Source organism: Carassius carassius, chromosome 38 (genome assembly GCF_963082965.1).
Source record: "Carassius carassius chromosome 38, fCarCar2.1, whole genome shotgun sequence".
Taxonomy (NCBI): Eukaryota; Metazoa; Chordata; class Actinopteri; order Cypriniformes; family Cyprinidae; genus Carassius; species Carassius carassius.
The window spans coordinates 15,693,264-15,713,350 of record NC_081792.1 but is presented as its reverse complement, the minus strand read 5'-3'; the positions used below and the strand labels follow the sequence as shown (position 1 = coordinate 15,713,350).

Below are 20,087 nucleotides of genomic sequence, written 5' to 3'. Positions count from 1 at the left end.
CGATCTATGAGTATGTCATGATCTATGGTGTTGAACGCAGCACTAAGATAAAGTAAAACTAGAAATGAGATGCAGCCTTGATCTGACGCAAGAAGCAGGTCATTTGTAATTTTAACAAGTGCAGTTTCTGTGCTATGGTGGGGCCTAAAACCTGACTGAAATTCTTCATACAGATCATTTTTGTGCAGGAAGGTGCTCAATTGAGCAGACACAACATTTTCTAAAATTTTAGACATAAATGGAAGATTTGAAATAGGTCTATAATTTGCCAGTTCACTAGGATCTAGTTTTGGTTTCTTAAGAAGAGGCTTAATAACCGCCAGTTTGAATGGTTTTGGGACGTGACCTAAAGATAACGACGAGTTAATAATATTGAGAAGCGGTTCTTCGGCTACAGGTAACAACTCTTTCAGTAATTTAGTGGGTACAGGATCTAATAAACATGTTGTTGGTTTAGATACAGTGATAAGTTTATTTAGCTCTTCCTGTCCTATATTTGTAAAGCACTGCAGTTTATCTTTGGGTGCGATGGATGAAACTGAAGTGTTAGACGCTGTTGAATCTACATTCGCTATTGTATTTCTAATGTTATTTATCTTATCAGTGAAGAAATTCATAAAGTCATTACTATTTAACATTGGTGGAATATTTGAATCAGGTGGCGTCTGGTAATTTGTTAATTTAGCCACTGTGCTAAATAAAAACCTTGGATTGTTTTGGTTATTTTCTATGAGTTTGTGGATATGCTCTGCCCTAGCAGTTTTTAGAGCCTGTCTATAGCTGGACATACTGTATTTCCATGCAATTCTAAAAACTTCCAAGTTAGTTTTTCTCCATTTGCGTTCAAGACTACGAGTTACTTTCTTGAGAGAGCACGTTTTTCTCTAACCTTTTTCAATTTGATGGGGGCAACAGCTTCTAATGTATTAGAGAAAATAGTGCCCATGTTGTCAGTCATTTCGACTAATTCATGTGTATTTTTGGGTACAAATAGCAGTTGAGATAGATCAGGCAGGTTATTTGCGAATCTGTCTTTGGTGACTGGAACAATAGTTCTGCTTAGACGGTAACACTGAGACATATAGTTAATATCAGTGATATGCAGCATGCACGATACAAGGAAATGGTCTGTAATATCATCACATTGAGGTACGATATCTATAGCAGTAAGATCGATTCCATGCGATATAATTAAATCTAGTGTATGATTAAAACGATGAGTGGGCCTGGTGACATTTTGCTTGACTCCAAAAGAGTTTATTAGGTCAGTAAACGCAAGTCCTAAAGCATCATTTGTATTATCAACGTGAATATTAAAATCTCCCATGATTAGCACCTTATCAGCTGTAACCAGAAGGTCTGAGAGGAAATCAGCAAATTCTTTTAGGAATTTTGTATACAGCCCTGGTGGTCTATACACAGTAGCCAGAGCAAGATATACATTAGATTTCTTTCTTTAAATCAGCTCGTCTAAAAAATTACATAGTACTGTAGGTGCATCCTAAATCGCGTACTTATGCACTATTCTATGACGTTTTGTAGTAGTAGCGAGTAGTGTGTTGACACTGAAAATTTCAAAAAGAAAAAGTGCACTTCAAATACCCAGATGATGCACTTTTAACCAAATAACTGAAGAATGGATAAAAAAAATGAAAAAGAATGTTGGACACTTCATGCACTTAACTGCCATAGCTTTAATAATGTACCGAAGGGGAAGGGGCAGGCTCTGATAATCTTATAATGGATATTTTATAATTAACAGTAACATTATTATAATTAGAATAATTATTAATATTTTTTAAAAATAACAATAATAATAAAAATATGTGTTCAAATATAATTTCAAATATAATTTATTTTGATGAACAACTAATAAACTAATTGTAATTTAATAATAATAATAATTAATCGTATCAAATTTCATATACTTTACACTCCAAATGGTTACTGATAGTCCGCTCTTTTTCATTGCACTAGCTCATCAGTAGGTGGTGGCAAATGCTCGGAGAGGAAACAGTGAGAAAAATTAAACAACTTAACAAATTTAACGTGCAAGTGTGATGGTCTAATGCTGTATGTTTCCATAAATTTGACTCACCCAATTTTATTAATGGATACAACTGGATAACACTTTAAATAAGACAAATATATATAATTTATGTTTAAATGTAAAGAAATGCAAGAACAAAATGCAGTATTTATTTAGTAATGTGTTTTTTTTTTTAATCTTAATGCTTTTTTCGTTGCGAATGTCAGCATATGTATTTTGATAAATAACTGTATTTTACTGTAACAGGATTTTTTTTTTTTTTTTTTTTTTTTTTTGGTAGCACAATTATATGTCTTGTGATATCTATCAATCATGCCCTTTTTAAGGTCATTCAGAATGATATACCCTCAATGTCAATTCAGTGCGGTTTGGGTGTCTTATCATTTATCACAGCCAGACTGTGTAAAGAGCAAGCAAAAGGCCACAGAATCCAGAATAAAACTGTCATTTTACTGAACCTATCCATCATTCTGTTGAACTGTAGCTTTTGTGTTTTTTTCTCACATAGATATCTTTGTCTGTGTGCCTGTGATGAATTGTAATTGAACCCAACAAAATAGTTCAAACTCAATTGAAGTGTGCCGTGATATGGAAATAGTCAGTGACATCCATTAGTTTGAATTATGACATTTATTCAGCATCTTAAAGCTATGTGAATGGTTATTATACAGATCTTTGGGGGACACAAAAGAAAGGCATTAGCAATGTTCCCAGGAAAATCCTCAGACTCCACAAAATAGCACACTTGAAGTATATTTGCAGTCTTGTGAATCTGCATTTAGGTATTTTCTCACATGCAATGTTGTGAATTTGTGAATTGAATTGAATTACATTTTTTTATTGAATGCAGAAATGTTTTGAATGACTTCTGTTTATCAGTTTAAAGTTAAATTGTTGATTTGTGCCACCCAGGCCTCCAGAGAATATGCACATGACAAATAATAATAACAGCTACTTTGAAATGATCTGACACCTTATTACCCATAGAAACTGCAGAGATGCTGTTTAGTATAGAAAGATGGGAAAGAGAGAGAGAGAGAAAGAGAGAGAGATAGAGAGGGGAGAAGAGGGACAGAGCTCTGAATGATTGATTATTCTCTTAAACCTTTGTGGTTTGATTAAAGCGTCCATGATTTATCGGCACCAATCACAACAACATTACGCCGTGTACAGTGTGTGTGTGTGTGTGTGTGTGTGTGTGTGTGTGTGTGTGTGTGTGTGTGTGTGTGTGTGTGTGTGTGTGTGTGTGTGTGTGTGTGTGTGTGTGTGTGTGTGTGTGTGTGTGTGTGTGTAATCTCAAGGTATACTGAATCGCATGCTAAAAAGTATCACAAACAAAGGCCTGCCAAGGTGTTTGCAAAAAATGTCTGTCGTCTCGATAAATATTCTCTCTTCTACTGACACTTAATATTAAAATGGGAATCATCCCCTGTCGCACGGACTGCATTAGGTTATTTAATACTTGATGGATGTGTTTACTTTAAACAGATGTTGCATGGAGTGTAATCATTAGCAACCATTAGTTGTTGGTCTGGTCCACATGCTTAGGCTTTTCCTTTGGCTCAGTTTCATTATTTCTGGGAAGAGAGATATAGTCTGCATGGGACTGTGTGCATACATTTGTTGTTTTTAATAAGAGTGTTAACTAGATCAGGGGGTTTCAAACTGGAGTCTACTGAAAATTAGATAAAAATGAGATCCATTTAAAAGAAAAGAAAAAAATATTTAATGAGATCCATTTAAAAGACAATAAAAATAATTGTATTATTAAATCAATATATTAAATATATTCAGCCTATTTATTTATACAAGCTTCCTCTCCAGTTGTAACAAGTCTGTCATTGTATTATATCAAAAGGTTTCTGTTCTTTTTAAAGTACAGTGTGTGTGTGTGTGTGTGTGTGTGTGTGTGTGTGTGTGTGTGTGTGTGTGTGTGTGTGTGTGTGTGTGTGTTTGTGTGTGTGTGTGTGTGTGTGTGGGTGTGTGTGTGTGTGTGTGTGTGTGTGTGTGTGTGTTTACATTTGCTTTAGTATAATGACACTATCAAAGCAAATTAATTATAATTTTTTTCTCTCAAAGTATAACTGGGTCTTTGTAGATGAAACTATATCGCTGCCTTTATATTTTAGTACAGGGATCCCTTTGCAAGGCAGTCATCAGACTTAGGGGTCTTTGGTCTCAAAAAACCCTTAATTGCAGTGGGTACGGAAAGTATTCAGACTCCATTAAATTTTTCACTCTTTGTTATATTGCAGCCATTTTCTAAAATCATTTAAGTTCTTTTTTTTCCTCATTAATGTACACACAGCACCCCATATTGACAGAAAAACACAGAATTGTTGACATTTTTGCACATTTAATAAAAAAGAAAAACTGATATATCACATGGTCCTAAGTATTCAGACCTTTTGCTCAGTATTTAGTAGAAGCACCCTTTTGATCTAACACAGCCATGAGTCTTTTTGGGGAAGGATGCAACAAGTTTTTCACACCTGGATTTGAGGATCCTCTGCCATTCCTCCTTGCAGATCCTCTCCAGTTCTGTCAGGTTGGATGGTAAGCATTGGTGGACAGCCATTTTCAGGTCTCTCCAGAAATGCTCAATTGGGATTAAGTCAGGGTTCTGGCTGGGCCATTCAAGAACAGTCACGGAGTTATTGTGAAGCTACTCCTTCGTTATTTTAGCTGTGTGCTTAGGGTCATTGTCTTGTTGGAAGGTGAACCTTCGGCCCAGTCTGAGGTCCTGAGCACTCTGGAGAAGGTTTTCGTCCAGGATATCCCTGTACTTGGCCACATTCATCTTTCCCTCGATTGCAACCAGTCGTCCTGTCTCTGCAGCTGAAAAACACCCCCACAGCATGATGCTGCCACCACCATGCTTCACTGTTGGGACTGTATTTGACAGGTGATGAGCAGTGCCTGGTTTTCTCCACACATACCGGTTAGAATTAAGGCCAAAAAGTTCTATCTTGGTCTCATCAGACCAGATAATCCTTCAGGTGTTTTTTAAGCAAACTCTATGTGGGCTTTCATGTGTCTTGCACTGAGGAGAGGCTTCCGTCGGGCCACTCTGCCATAAAGCCCCGACTGGTGGAGGGCTGCAGTGATCGTTGACTTTCTACTACATTCTCCCATCTCCTGACTGCATCTGTGGAGCGCAGCCACAGTGATCTTTGGGTTCTTCTTTACCAATCTCACCAAGGCTCTTCTCCCCCGATCTTAAGTGCAGCAGAAATTTTTTTGTAACCTTGGCCAGATCTGTGCCTTGCCACAATTCTGTCTCTGAGCTCTTCAGGCTGTTACTTTGACCTCATGATTCTCATTTGCTCTGACATGCACTGTGAGCTGTAAGGTCTTATTTAGACAGGTGTGTGGCTTTCCTAATCAAGTCCAGTCAGTATAATTAAAAACAGCTGGACTCAAGTGAAGGTGTAGAACCATCTCAAGGATGATCAGAAGAAATGAACAGCACCAGAGTTAAATATATGAGTGTCACATCAAACGGTCTGAATATTTAGGACCATGTGGTATTTCAGTTTTTCTTTTTTAATAAATCTGCAAAAATGTCAACAATTAAATGTTTCTGTCAATATGGGGTGCTGTGTGTACATTAATGATATTAATGTACATTAATATTTTAAAGTGCATATCAAAAACAACTCACATAATTCATAGTACTTCTTAGCTAAAGTAAGAGATACATGAAGACATACAGGATGAAAGAATATTTTTACTTTTTGAATGGGCAAAAAAAAAAAAAAGCATCACACACAAGTAGGCCTATTCGATATATGATGTCTGCCCCATTTGTGAAAGTCTATGCTACAGTTCTGTTGCTGGCATGTGAGCAAGGTTGAGATTTCTGTGTACTTCCTGGTTGGAGGGGTGGGTTGTGGATGCTGGTTTGCACTTTGTTCTTCCTGTCTCTGATGGGCCAGGCCCTTCGGCACTTCCTGCTTGAAGGGGTGGAGGGCGTTCTGTGACCTTGCCGCATGTTTTTCCCACTGGATTGTCCCACCAAGCTACTCTAAGATGGGGACACTGCAGTATACTCTGGCTGGTGGGAAAAAGGAAACACATTTAGTAGATGAACAGAGGACATTAGGTGAGGCCTATATGTTAAATGATTAGTTAAAAAAAAAAAAGTGTTTTATGGTATTGAAGTTGTAGGGCTGTGTGATTTGTGAAAAAAAAGTGTGATTACATGACTAATATGACTATAAAATAATAATTATATTATATATGTATATGTAATAAAGAACTTATTTTTAAGTTTTTGATTATTTTTTATTATTAATAACAATTATTATCTGCTATTGTTGTTTATTGTTATTATTTATTTAAAATGTTTATAAATTAATATTACGCTCACTATTTCACTGCAAAATAAAACATTTGAATAAAAAAAATATATACTAATGATAATGATTTTATAGTATAGCTGTAATTGCAGTGCTTATATTTTATGGCATTAATTTTAGTTTTATTTAGATCAGTCATGTAGCCCTTAAGGGTAACTTTGTTTCTTGAAGTTGTGACTTTGATTCTCATCATTTCTCTCTCAGTGTGACTGTTTCTTTTTTTAAACTGTATCAGAAAAATTCATGAAATACTGTAGCTCTCTAGGATCTCAGTCCAGTTAAAGTTGTTTAGAGTTTTCAAGGATATAGTTGTTGTCATTCTTGCAGCAGGCCCTTTCACTGAAGGAGGGAAATTGCCCCCTTCACTATTTCAGCTCTCATTTATTCCTGCCTCTGCTTCCTGTTTCCTGTCTCCCTCAGTCTACTTCCTCTCCCGCCTCACCTGCATGCAAGGCAGAAGATGTTTAGGATGAGCCAATGAGGAATTAGAGAGGAAAAAGTGAAGTAACATGTCTTCTAAATGTTATTATTTTCAGTTGTGCTTAATTAGACTCTATAACTATAGTTTTTTAATGGAGTAATGAAAATTTGCTAAAAATGTACACACCCTCAAGCCATTCAAAATGTAAATGAGTTTATTTCTTCTTCAAAAGAGATTCAAACAGCAGATAATCACAACAAATCCTCAAGTAATCCACACGACTTTCGTCCATCAATTAACATCTTGTTAAGTGAAAAGCGGGTTGTTTGTAAGAAACAAATCCATCATTAAGGTTCTTTAACTTTAAATCATCCCTTCTGGCAAAAATATAATTCATAATAATTCATTATTTTCTCACATCAACTGACATGCTTATTTAGAACCTTTTTTTTTTTTTTTTGACTGGTTTAACTAAACGGTGCTTGATCTGTTGGATTTCTCTCCTGATTCGGACAACTTTTTCACTGGAGAAACCAATTTTATGGTTAGATGACTCGTATTTCAGCAGGAAGCAATTATTTGAAGTTAAAAACATCTTGAGGAATTTGTTCATTACAGAGATGCAGCTTTTCATTTCACAAGATGATTATTGATGGATTTGTGAACCATTGCTACGTTTTTATCAGGTGTTTGGACTCATTCTGATGGCACCTATTCACTTCAGAGGATTGACTGGTGAGCAAGTAATGTAGTTGTAAATTTCTCCAAATCTCTTCCAATGAAGAAATATCAACTCATCTTTGATGGCCTTAATGAGTACTGTGACGACTGGGGCGGGGCCGAGAGCCGTGGGAACAGGGCGAGGCCGGTGGAGTGATTGGAAATGAGCGACACCTGCTCGACCCACCCACTCGGTCTCGAGTCCCACGGAGGAGATGGAAGGATATAAAACTGGAGCGACGACAGTGACGGACGAGAGAGGACCAGGCCTGGATTTTAGTTTGTGTTTTGGTTTTGTTTGTGAGCAGCAGTCGGCCGTGAGGGGCTGCTGCACTGTTTTGTGTTTATTTTGTCATTAAAGTTTTCATTTTGATTGTCCACCGGTTCCCGCCTCCTTCTTCCCGATGATTATGAAGTTTTAATCCGTTACAGTGGTGCCGAAACCCGGGAGAAGGAGGCATGCACTGCTGAAAATCCCTCACCGCTGTGGTGAATCTGCGGTGCCATCGAGCAGGCGAGGGAGTGTTCCGCCATGGACGCTCGAGGCGGTGGGCTGGACTGAGTTGCCGGGGATGTGATGTGGAGGGGCGGCTGCCATCCGTGAGGGAGCAGAGGAGTCTGCACCGTTCGCCAGGGGGCCGGAGCCTGCTGCCATCCGCCAAGAATGGGGAGGAGCAGGGAACGGGGGACTCCTGCCAGCTGCCCAAAACCGGAGGAGGCGTCGCCATCCACCGGGTGGTGGAGGAGTGTCATGCCATCCGCCGAGGGCCGTCCAGTGCCACCGCCAGGCACCGCGGAGGAGATCACCCAGCTGGTGGAGGACTGAGAAGAGCACTTAACTGCATCATATTTAAATGACTAAATCAGAATGTTTTTCATAAATGCAGCATATTAATTTTTCATAAATAAGCATATAAATCAGACTCATTTTGACAAAGTATACAGAGATCCAAAGGAATGCAATGTACTTCCACAGATCCAGCACACTGTCTGTTGTGAGGGATCCCACCCACATCAGGTTAATCCCTCCGGGAGTCTTTAAGCCAAAATGTAATTCTCTCCTCTTCTTTCCCTGTGCGCAATGCACATGCTAAGGGTGTGGAGCTCAGGGAAGTATGGTATATCCTTCCTCCCAGTTGAGGACACGTTGAATGGGGGAGGGTGATTTTGACCACTGAAAAACGAATAAACTCAACTAATAAATTATGGGGCTCAATGTGTCAGGACGACTGTTTAAGAGTTATTTAGTTACATATCATTATTTTAATGTTTATTTTGTAATGTGTTATAGCTTAAAGTTAATGGAGAGGTAATGGATTATAACAATGTACTAGTAGGATTACAAGTATTTGTCATGACATTAACATAAAGCTGTATGTATTAGTGTTTCATGTTAAACAGTCCATACTTATTATGGTTAATCACAATGAAAGATGACAATGCAGGCAGCAGAGAACAAAATGATCACTGAAGGGGCCTATGGCAGTAGGCCTGTTATTGTTTATATTTAATCATATTTTATATTGAATCAGTGACACGTTTTTTTTTTTTTGAAAGGATCCATTAATCTGATCCAAAGTGACTTTAACATTAACAATTCTTTTTCAAATTACTGTTGAATTTTCAATTGATCAAAAATCCGGAAAACACAAATTAGAATAATTAGAAATGTTTAGGAGCATGAAAATGCTAAAATGATGATTGAATGTGGTTGTGTATATAAATATATATATACATGAAAATGTATCGTCTAATTGAGAATGTAGTTACAAAAAATTAAATAAAATCTGTGAAATTTGTGGTAAAATTCTTATTACATGTGGTTGTCTGTAAAAAAAAAATATATATATATATATATAGAGAGAGAGAGAGAGAGAGAGAGAGAGAGTCACACTTCTATATATTCTATATATAGAGAGATAAAAACAAGCTCTTTGAGAATGCTGTATGATATATTCTCCTGCGTTTTTTCTTCTTCAGTCAATGCGTTTGATTTTACAGCGGTTTGATGACGTTTATACATGTGGGAAACCTATTCTAACTATGATTAGCACAGTAAAGAGCGATCATTAGTCTGGCCCCTTGAGGACCAAAGCTGATCTAAGTGGTTTGCAACATATTTATTATATCACAGTTGTGAGGACCTTGGATTAAAATCAATCCCATCCATGGCACACACTTCATTTGAACCATTTTTCCCAAGCATAGGTGTTTCTCAACACCAATCAATGAAGTGATGGATGGTAGCTGGTGTAGGCCTACTTAGGGAAAATAATGCACCTGCACACATGCACATCTGCATAAGAGCGAGAGTTCGTCGCCGTGTGTCACTGTCATGCTGCATTGCCCAGAGTGATTGCAGACTCTGACGTGTGTATGCTTGTAGCAATAACAGCCCTAAATGCCCAGGAAATTAAATGCTCCACAGAGGTAATAAAGAGAGTAAATCCAAGGACTCATCTCTACTGGCTGGGTGGGTCGGTTGAAAATTATATTTCATATTACCTCCGGCAAAAGAGAAAGCACTTATGCAGACGTGTATTACTGAGTCAGTGGTTTGTGCATCATTTAACACTCTGTGAGGTAGGCTGTTGTTATCGGATTCTGTGCACCTGCATAATGTTTGTTTAAACAGATGAAATGCAAACATGAAATTTAGTAACTGGCATTTTCAGAAGCGATTGTAAATTTATGGTTATAAGTCAACATATTGTGAATGATTCATTGGTTAATGATTTAAAAATGTTTTTGTAATCTTGTAATCATAACTCATTAACTTGATTTTCCACTGACATTACGCACAGATGCTGAATAATGTTAATCAAAAACCAAATAGCTATTTAGCATACATTTTGTTAACATACATTTGTTCTGCCTACAATCAGGTAATTTTCATTCTTTTGTCACGATTTTAGACTATTGAACAATAATCGAAAGCCAAGTTTTTCACCAATTTTTTTTTTATAAATTCAGTTTTACTCAAATGTGTCACATCACAGAAATAAAATGCGTTTAAACTGCAATTAAAATGTACTTTAATATTTAATTGTGAGAGAAACATATTTGACTGTTTCATGATTATAGGTATGATGATCTTTAATGATGTCAAAAGGAAAATCACTATATTTTATTTTATTTTATTTTAGACTGTTAGACAGTTTTATTTTAGATCAAAAATCAGAGTAACTACTCAAACATTGATTTATCAAATGTTTTTCTGTGATCCAATCAATCTTCAAAGGATGAAATCAAGTCCTGCTGCATTTGTTTTTATTAATTTATTAATCAAGTTTCATTTGGAAATGTCATACATTGCAGATGTAAAATGCAAGTAACGTTGGCCTTAATATTAATTGTGAGTGAAAAATCTGTCAGTGTTTCACGATAGGCATGATGATTATCTTTTATAATGTAATTTAAGGAAAATCACTCTTGGGTCTGTCACAAATAATCAACACCAAATCCAAAGTGCAAGCTTCATCTTCGTATTTATTTAATTTTTAATTTGTACTATTTCATTAGATTTTATTTTACCATAGAATAAAACAACCCAAAAAAAACAAAACAAAAAATGATTTTTAGTAAGGGCTTGCAAGGGATTAAAACACACACAGGTCCTGGAAGCCAAGCCAAACATGGTTAATGTTACCAGTGTTTTGATGCATCCGACAGAAATGCTATAGAGAGCATCAAGTGTCTTATCGCAGAAAAGTTTCCTGCCATGAAGTGATTCTGCCAAAAAGGAGCCTTCACACTCCATTGGCAGGCATCATAACAGGACACCACTGTTATCTTTCGTCTGTCTCTCCTATCAGTTTGGTGTCATGACTGATGACGTTCAACACCGATGGAGACAGAAGGGCTTTGTCTTTCTCTGTGAACACCACAACCTACTAAATCACAACAGCCGTGGATGTGGAGGCTCACATGAGTCTGGGTTAATGTGGGTGTTGAGTGCCGAGTTGTGAATATATAGTTGCTGCTGTCAATTTTATGAGCACTGTATGAAACTATAAAAACAGCAATGCCAGTGTTAGTAGCTATTGTAAAAGATGTAAAGTAGTTGATCTCTTTAATATTTAGAAATATTACTCATTGGACTGTAATCACTAGATCACTTTCAGATTGTTAGGTTGTACCCTTGAATCCTTATAGGATTAAGTTCAGTTTTTTATTCCTTTTTTTCAGAAAAGGGCCAGAGTAAGGAGGTGCTAAACCTTGTTCATCCACTTTTATAAATATTATATATATATATATATATATATATATATATATATATATATATATATATATATATATATATATATATATATATAATGTGTTATTTTATTTTTATGTATTAATTTTTTTAAAGGTATTTATTTTAAATATATATACATCTAATATTTACTTATTTAATGATTAATTTTTTTTTTTATTATTTTTTTTTTGTTTACAAATTTATGCCATCGCATCAGGCCATGTCTGCACCCAGTTTAAAATCCTGATTTCTGTCATTTCCTTTCTTTTTGCAATAAATGTAAAAATTAGATACATAAATTATTATCAAAATACATTGAAATAAAATGTTTTCAATCATTAATACAATCATTAAAATATATACAAATAAAAATATATTAAAACTATAAATAACAAATAATATTACATTTTAAGTGTTATTCAATGCAGCTTTGGGCTTTGTATTGAGACAAAGGTCAGTCTGTGACCTTTTGATTCTATATTGTTTAAACAGTTTAAACAGACAAAAATTATGTATTTGCAGTGAAAGTGATAATAAATGTCAGACATATTTACCCTTCATTAAACTGCTGTCAAAGTGGATTGCCATTTTAAACAAAACGAATAAATGTTAAAAAAACAGTTAGAGATTACAGAATGTTTTTATTTCTATTGGCCAGCTAGTTATGAGCAGATCCACATAGAAACAATCAAAATGCAGCATTTATGAGAAAACTACTTAAAAAGTCATATTATATGGCTTTTGATGTACAGCTGCAAGGGTAATGCAATATTCAGTCTTAAAGATGCTTACAGTGGGAAACATCATAAGCTGGATGGCCAGATATGGTCATTAATCACTTTAATCATTATATTATTATCCCTGCCAGACACTCTGAGCATTTAGCACTGAACTGAAAATACTGAATTTTGTGCTCCCATATGGTGGTGGCTTAAAACACAGTCATGGCATTTTAATCATATTTCATTTTTTTCACATTGAGGTGAAATACAGGTCAGTGTTTGCATCGGTGCAAATCCGTCTGTGCAAATCCCAATGTTGTCTAATCTTTCTTTCTAATAACACAAATATTTTACTTTTCCTCAAATGTGTGTCACTGTGTGGAATAGCAGTCATGCAATGATAATCCTGTAATATCCTGTAATTCTCCTCTGAACAGTGCTTTTAAATAATGTACCACAAACAACATCCACAGATCTGCTAAACATACAACTTTAAGACTCTGATTATGTGCGTAAATCAGTGGAGTTGTAGTATATGGTTGTTGTGCATTTTAATTATTGACCGACTTCTTGCTTATAATACTAGTAAGTGGAGGGTCTACTTGACATATCTGTGGCAGTTATAGTGGGGAATTTATATGTGAGCAAGCTGCTATTAGGACAATCTTTTAAGCAAGGTCTTCTGATCATTTCAGGTCCAGAAAACACATTCACAGTTCTAGTCAAGTGTCTAGAACAGTGTTCTTAGAATCAGGATGAAGTTAGTTTACAGCAGATCGATCAGTTGGAACCATATATTACTTCCACTCATCATCTTTATGTTTCTTTTCTTGTTAGCTTTCATGAGGATGAATTCTGTTAGTCACAGTAATCAATACTTGAGTGCTTTTTAGCTGATCATTTTTAGCTGTTAATGATGTAATTATATATTATACTTGATAAATTAGAGCATAAAACATAATAAAAATATACACACACAAATACATAATATTTAAATGGCATACATTTAAAATTACTTTTAATTATTGAATAATTGTTTTTTAAAAGTATAAGTTGTATATATATATATATCCATTGCTCACTGGCTCTGAATACACAGACAAATCATGGGTCACAGGAGGGGATGCTCCCAATAAAATAATTTAGGCTAAGCATCAGCATTCACAAACCACTGTCAACTGTTATTTTTAACTGAAAAAAATGCAACAAGCTCGTAATCATGACTTTGGAAACATGAAGTTGGAAACAGGAAGTTTCTGATAGCACGTGAAGACAGCAGAGTAGCGCTTGCTCAACACAGTGGAGGGAGTCTTTTTGTTAACTTTGTGGTTTATTATTTTGAGTCGTATGGGATGCAGTAACACACATCCCTCTCACAATATATTGCTTTACAGATCAGAAATATTCACGCAATCATGCAGCACGTATCAGAAGATCTACACTCCGGCACGGTTTCGCGCTCACACTCACTGATCTACTGTATATATAACTGAACCACGCTCTTACCCACCTCTTCCAACTGAGCCAGGGACTGTTAAACGGAGTGATCACACTATGCAAACAAACCACGCCTTGGGGGGCCAAATGCGCTCCGGCATGGTTAAAATTGCTTAGTGTGAGCACACACTAATTATTCTCCCACATCCCGCACACACAAGTCTCTACCCACACGTCAAGTGTTGTCCCGCGCCACGCTCTGCAGCGTTGGGTCCCGCAATTGTGCAGGTCTCTAATAGGAAGAGGCCTGTTATAATGTTAAGATAGAGGCTCTGGACTCTGAGCATAACTTGTTTTTATATAACAAACTATTTAATATTTTCTATAAAAACGTTAATCTCCTGGCAAAGACAAATAGCTCGTTTTATATTTAATTTAATTACATTAATGTTATAAGTTGAGATTTAGGCTACAATAAATATTTTAACTGCTACTATGTAAAAGGACCACTGCTGTAAAAAGCACCTTATGAAAAAATGAAAAAAAGTGCACAATACACTACTTTTGAATGCATTGTTAGTTTTGTGCATAACAATGCGATTAACTGTGATTAATCACAGACAATAATGTGATTAATCGCAATAAAAAAAAATTTAATTATCGTTGCCCAGCACTATTATATTATAATATAATATAGATTTTATTACTGCTGTGCAGTGTCTTCAGCTTAATATTGTTAAATGTACCTCATAGCATCCTAACACACTTAGAGGAAAGCTGAGACATACGTTCTCATATCCCCGAAGTAAAGATATTCTCAGCTACAGCTGTCGCTTCATTCAGCAGGTAATTAAAATCATGATATCTGCCTGAGACATCTCCACGTACTGCAACATAGCAAGAAAGCTATTCATTCCCCTTCCGTGCACTCCATAGCGTTATGAACAGACATTGTTGATACATTAAAGAGAGAAAAAACTTTTTTCCATATGTACTCATGAGGCTAGAGTGTATGTTCTGAAGAGAAGATCTGTCTTCATTTTTCCAGTTTTGACCCCGAGCCCAACCCCAAGATCACAAAGTGGTATAATGAAAGATGCATTAGGGTGCTAATTTACTGCTGTGGTCCTCTTTCCTATCATTAAACAGGAAGATGTTGTCAAATGTGAGGGGAAAAAACAGTCTGAAATGCAATGTTATATGTGACAACATAAACACAAGCTGGAAGTAAGAGTGGAGGTTCAATATCAGCTCAATGGACAGTGTGCCCTGAGGAAGGTTTGTGTGCTTTTATGGGTTCTCTTCCCCTTCAGCATTAGAAGGGAAACATTATGAGACTCATAAAATCTTGCTGTTGTTATATATTGTGAGAACCCCTACAGTGTTTTAACCAGCCTGAACAGGCTCGGGAGCTGTTCTAAGAATTGGAAATAAAATACGATGAGTTCGTCAAGTAAAGGCCCTCAGAATATGAAAGGTGCATTTATGGTCATTTGGTTAGTTGGCTATTTGTAAGAGTGACTTCCTTTTGCACATACAGGATTGTTTATCTATGTTTTTTTTTTGTGCTTGACTTTCATGTTTTTAATGATAAATAATATTTCCTATATTTTCATCATTGCCTCCCTTTTTGCCTGAAATTTAAATAAGCTTCTCACAGTTATAATATGACTTAAGAAAATATGACCTGTCATTTGGACCACTTGCACTTGAAAGTTTCATTTCCCATTTATTGTAATTTGTACTATTTTAGTATTATTTATATACTATAACAGTTTTTTTATTAATATTTGAATTAGCTTTCATCTTAATATTTTTAGCTTTAATTTATTTTTTATTTTATTATGTGCTTTTGTCATCATCGCCATTATTATTATTGTTAATAATAATAATAATAATAAATATTACTATTTAGGATTAGTTCATTTTTTCTGTTTTAGTTTTAGTTCATTGTTGGTCAGTAATTGTTCCCAGTTAGTAATTTTAGTATTTCAGCTCAAACCTTTGTTAGTAAATGAAGTTTTCAATCCAAACAGTGATTGTGTGCACGTAGCCTGTCTGATTAGCCACTGCCAAAATATGATCTGATGTATAACAGTATTATATAATAAAGTTATTCCATAATTCCTAATCTGGATAATCTCTAGAAAAAGTCAATAATGCACAGCACGCATACACATATACACACATGTACTGTACACACAAACTCACAAGATTATTTCATGTGTTAGGGTACTGTGAGAGTAAGCTGTGTAAAAGCTGCCACATAAATCAAATCGGACATGTTTTAGGTTGGAAAAAATGGGGTTCAGCCTGTTTCAGTAGCCTGGTACAATGTGTGAAATGAGCCCCCAGTGCTGGCTCAGCATTTCCCCTGTGCTTTGTGCAAAAACAGCACGTAAATAATAGCCTTTCATGTATATGCTCTGAGAGACCTTAGTGGCCATAAGTGGTGGTTATGAATATCTATAGTCTGTGATTGCTCTCATATTTATGCTTGACTGTAATCAATGACTAAAATGTATTATATATTTTTTGGTGTTGTAGCTTCCATATTACAACAGATTTAAAGTGAGTCATGATAAACAGAACCATTATTGAGGTATAGAAGATTTTTGTGAGCACTTTGTGAGCATCTTCCAAACTTAATAAAAGCAGGATATATATAGCTCATTAACCAAGTGCATAGAACATTGTTTCACTCTAATAGAATAAATTTAGTGGCTGGCATGATACTAATGTATTAAAGTTTATTTATTAAAGAAATAATCATAGTAATCGTAATAATCATCATTGCCGTATACTTTATTAAATAGGTAGGGGTATCATGAAAATTAAATTGCTAAAATATATAATACAGAGAAAGGCTATGGATGCTCGGCTGATAATAGATTTAAGTCTTTCACTTGCAATGAAGTGTTTATTGTTAAGCAAGCTTGTGATAAAATAAAGCAGAAATTAATTTAATTGTACGGAAAGTTAATATTGATGTATGACTATAATATATTGTTTCATTCCACTGGTGTCACGGAGTCACAGCCTACACCCTCTCCACATGCCACGCCTACTCGTTCACAATCACCAAAATTCTGAACACCTGTCCATCATCACCAGGCTCTCATATAAGGACCATCACTTCCCCTCACTCCTCGTCTGATCTAGCATTGACCCACATGTACTTACCTGAACCCTCGCTATCATTGTTGCTTCCCTGGATACCCGTTGTTCCTCCATCGTCAGTTCCTCTGTGCCACCTTCCGATTCTGTCATCTACTTCCATCACATCCAGAGCTAAGTTCCAACCTTCTTCGTGTCAAGACTATTCCTGTTACTTCACCTGTGTCTGAAACCTCTGTCACAATAAATACTGCTACACGTTCACCTACCTCTGTGTTCCCGTCTTGTGTCTGACAGAAGATCAGACCATATGCAGTGTTCATGCTGTACGGTCCTCACTACCACAACCCACGACGAACCTAACCCATGTTTCCCCCTGAGATCATCACGGCCGTACAGCAAGCACTCCAGCAGCCACCTGCAACAACGACTACTTTGTCAGCTGCCTCAACATACAGCAGCGCGGTGGAGGATTGCAGCGGGTTTTTGCTTCAGTGCTCGCTCTACATCGAGGCCAACACTCACCTCTTCCAGAATGAACGCGGTCGCATTGCATTCGTCATCTCGCTTCTCTCTGGACGAGCACGACAATGGGCTCAACCCCTCTGGGAAACAAATGCTCCGGTAACGACTTCACTCTCCACCTTCTTTGCTCACATGAAAGATGTTTTTGGTCATCATACAGCTGAACTGTCCGTCCATGATCAGTTATATCATATTCATCAAGGACAGGAGTCCGTCAGCATGTATGCTCTCCGATTTCGCACTCTGGCTTCAACGAGTGTTTGGAACGAAACTGCTTTGATAACTGCTTTTCGTCATGGTCTGCGAAGGGAGGTTCAGCAGCTAATAGTTGTCTACGACGATACCATGGGACTTGAGAATCTATCAGAAGACTATCAGAGTGTCACAACGTTTATACGCCTCCCACATGAATACTCCCGCTGTCAATCCTCTGCCTGCTTCAACATCTGTCGCCGCCCCAGCACCTGAACCAATGCAGGTTGATTCAAACCATCTGACCAACGCGGAGCGTCTTCGACGGATGAATAATCGCCTGTGTCTTTATTGTGGGGGAGACGGACATGTGATTTCCAACTGCCCGGTCCGACCTCCACACCCAGCGGTGAGTACCCTCCAATTTCCACCTCAAACCTCTCAACTCATTTAGACTCTGGTCCATGTCGGTAATTCTCATTCCTGTGTTTCAGCGCAAGCCCTCATCGACTCTGGGTCGGCTGGGAATTTCATTAGCACCCAAATCCTCCAAGAATTAAATGTTCGTCAGAAGAAATGCCCAGTCGACCTGAGAATACTCACCATCCAAGGAAAGCCGCAGGGTAGAGGTCGTGTCCGCCATTACTCCCCCACACTAGTCCTCCGCGTTGGCAGCCTGCATATGGAGGAAATCACGTTCATGGTGCTGGAGGAGTCAACCGCGGACATCATCCTGGGACGCCCCTGGTTAAACGCCCACCAGCCACATATCCAATGGGCAACTGGTGAGATTCTCAAATGGAGTGATGAATGTTTTGAGAAGTGTATTAATCGCCCAAGAAAGCCCCAACCGAAATCTCCCGCAACTCCTGATCATCTTCCTGTCCTGTCCACCTCTGTGGAGAGCCCGGCGACTAATGTGATAGTGGAAATCCCACCAGCGTACCGGGCGTTCCAGGATGTATTCAGCAAGTGGTTGGCTACACGTCTACCACCTCATCGGCCATGGGACTGTGCCATCAACCTCCTGCCTGGATCGACCCTCCCAAAGGGTCTGATCTACCCTCTGTCCATCCCGAAACAGAAGGCCATGGAGGAGTAAGTTCAGGAGGCCCTGCGTCAGGGATTCATTCATCCATCTACGTCCCCTGCCGCTTCGAGTTTCTTCTTCGTGGCCAAAAAGGATGGAGGCTTGAGGCCGTGCATAGACTACCGTCACCTGAACTCCCAAACAGTGAAATTCAGTTATCCCCTTCCTCTGGTCCCAGCAGCTCTGGAACAGCTACGAGGTGCCCGTATCTTCTCTAAGCTCGATCTCCGAAGCGCCTACAATCTCATCTGCATTAGTAGAGGCGATGAATGGAAGACTGCCTTCATAACCCCGTCAGGACACTACGAATATCGAGTTATGCCGTATGGCCTGTCCAACTCTCCATCTGTCTTCCAGAACTATATGAATGAGATCTTCCGTGAGTACCTGAATCGCTTTGTCATCATCTATGTAGACGATATCCTGATATACTCCAGTAACATGAAAGAACATGAGAAGCATGTACTCCAAATCCTTCAAAAACTACGAGAACATCAACTGTTTCTAAAATTAGAGAAGTGTGAGTTCCATACCTCCACCGTCCAATTCTTAGGCTACATCATCAACCAACATGGTATCAAGATGGACCAGAGGAAGGTGGAAACCATCCAGCAGTGGCCATTACCCAACACCGTGAAAGAACTTCAACGCTTCTTGGGATTTGCCAATTTCTACTGACGCTTCATTCACCAGTACAGTATGCTTAGTGCTCCTCTCACTTCTATGCTAAAGAACCGGCCCAAGTCACTTTTATGGACAACCCCTGCCCGAGAAGCCTTCTCCCTACTGCAACAGGCCTTCCTATCGGCTCCGGTCCTGGTTCACCCCAATCCAGATCTACCCTTCATAGTGAAGGTTGACGCCTCAGCAACCAGGATCTGAGCAGACCCTCTCTCAGCAGCAGGGTGACTCCCCACGGCTCCATCCACGTGCCTTCTCTTCAAAAAAGTTATCCCCGGCGGAGCAGAATTACGATGTGGGAAACCGGGAGCTCCTAGCCATAAAATCAGCTCTCGAGGAATGGAGACACTGGCTGGAGGGAGCCAAGCAACCTTTCCAAGTCATTACAGATCATCGCAATCTTGAGTATCTCAGAGAAGCCAAATGCTTGTATCATCGCCAGGCCCGATGGGCTCTCTTCTTCGCCTGATTTAATTTCCAGGTCACCTATAGATCAGGTGACAAGAACGGTAGAGCGGATGCCCTTTCTCG

The 20,087-nt window shown here is 37.9% G+C and overlaps 2 protein-coding genes across 4 annotated transcripts in view; one reads left to right on the top strand and one right to left on the bottom strand.

Moving 5' to 3' along the window:
* The window catches only part of LOC132119424 (DNA-binding protein inhibitor ID-1-like), a 300,095-nt gene extending 286,449 nt beyond the window's left edge, over window positions 1-13,646 (top strand). The window contains exon 3 of the mRNA XM_059529366.1: window positions 13,636-13,646. The gene's annotated coding sequence lies outside the window, so the exon portion shown is untranslated. The remainder of the gene's footprint in view (window positions 1-13,635) is intronic.
* LOC132119423 (uncharacterized) overlaps window positions 1-20,087 on the bottom strand; it is a 233,911-nt gene that overhangs the window by 13,695 nt on the left and 200,129 nt on the right. The gene's annotated exons all lie outside the window — the stretch shown is intronic.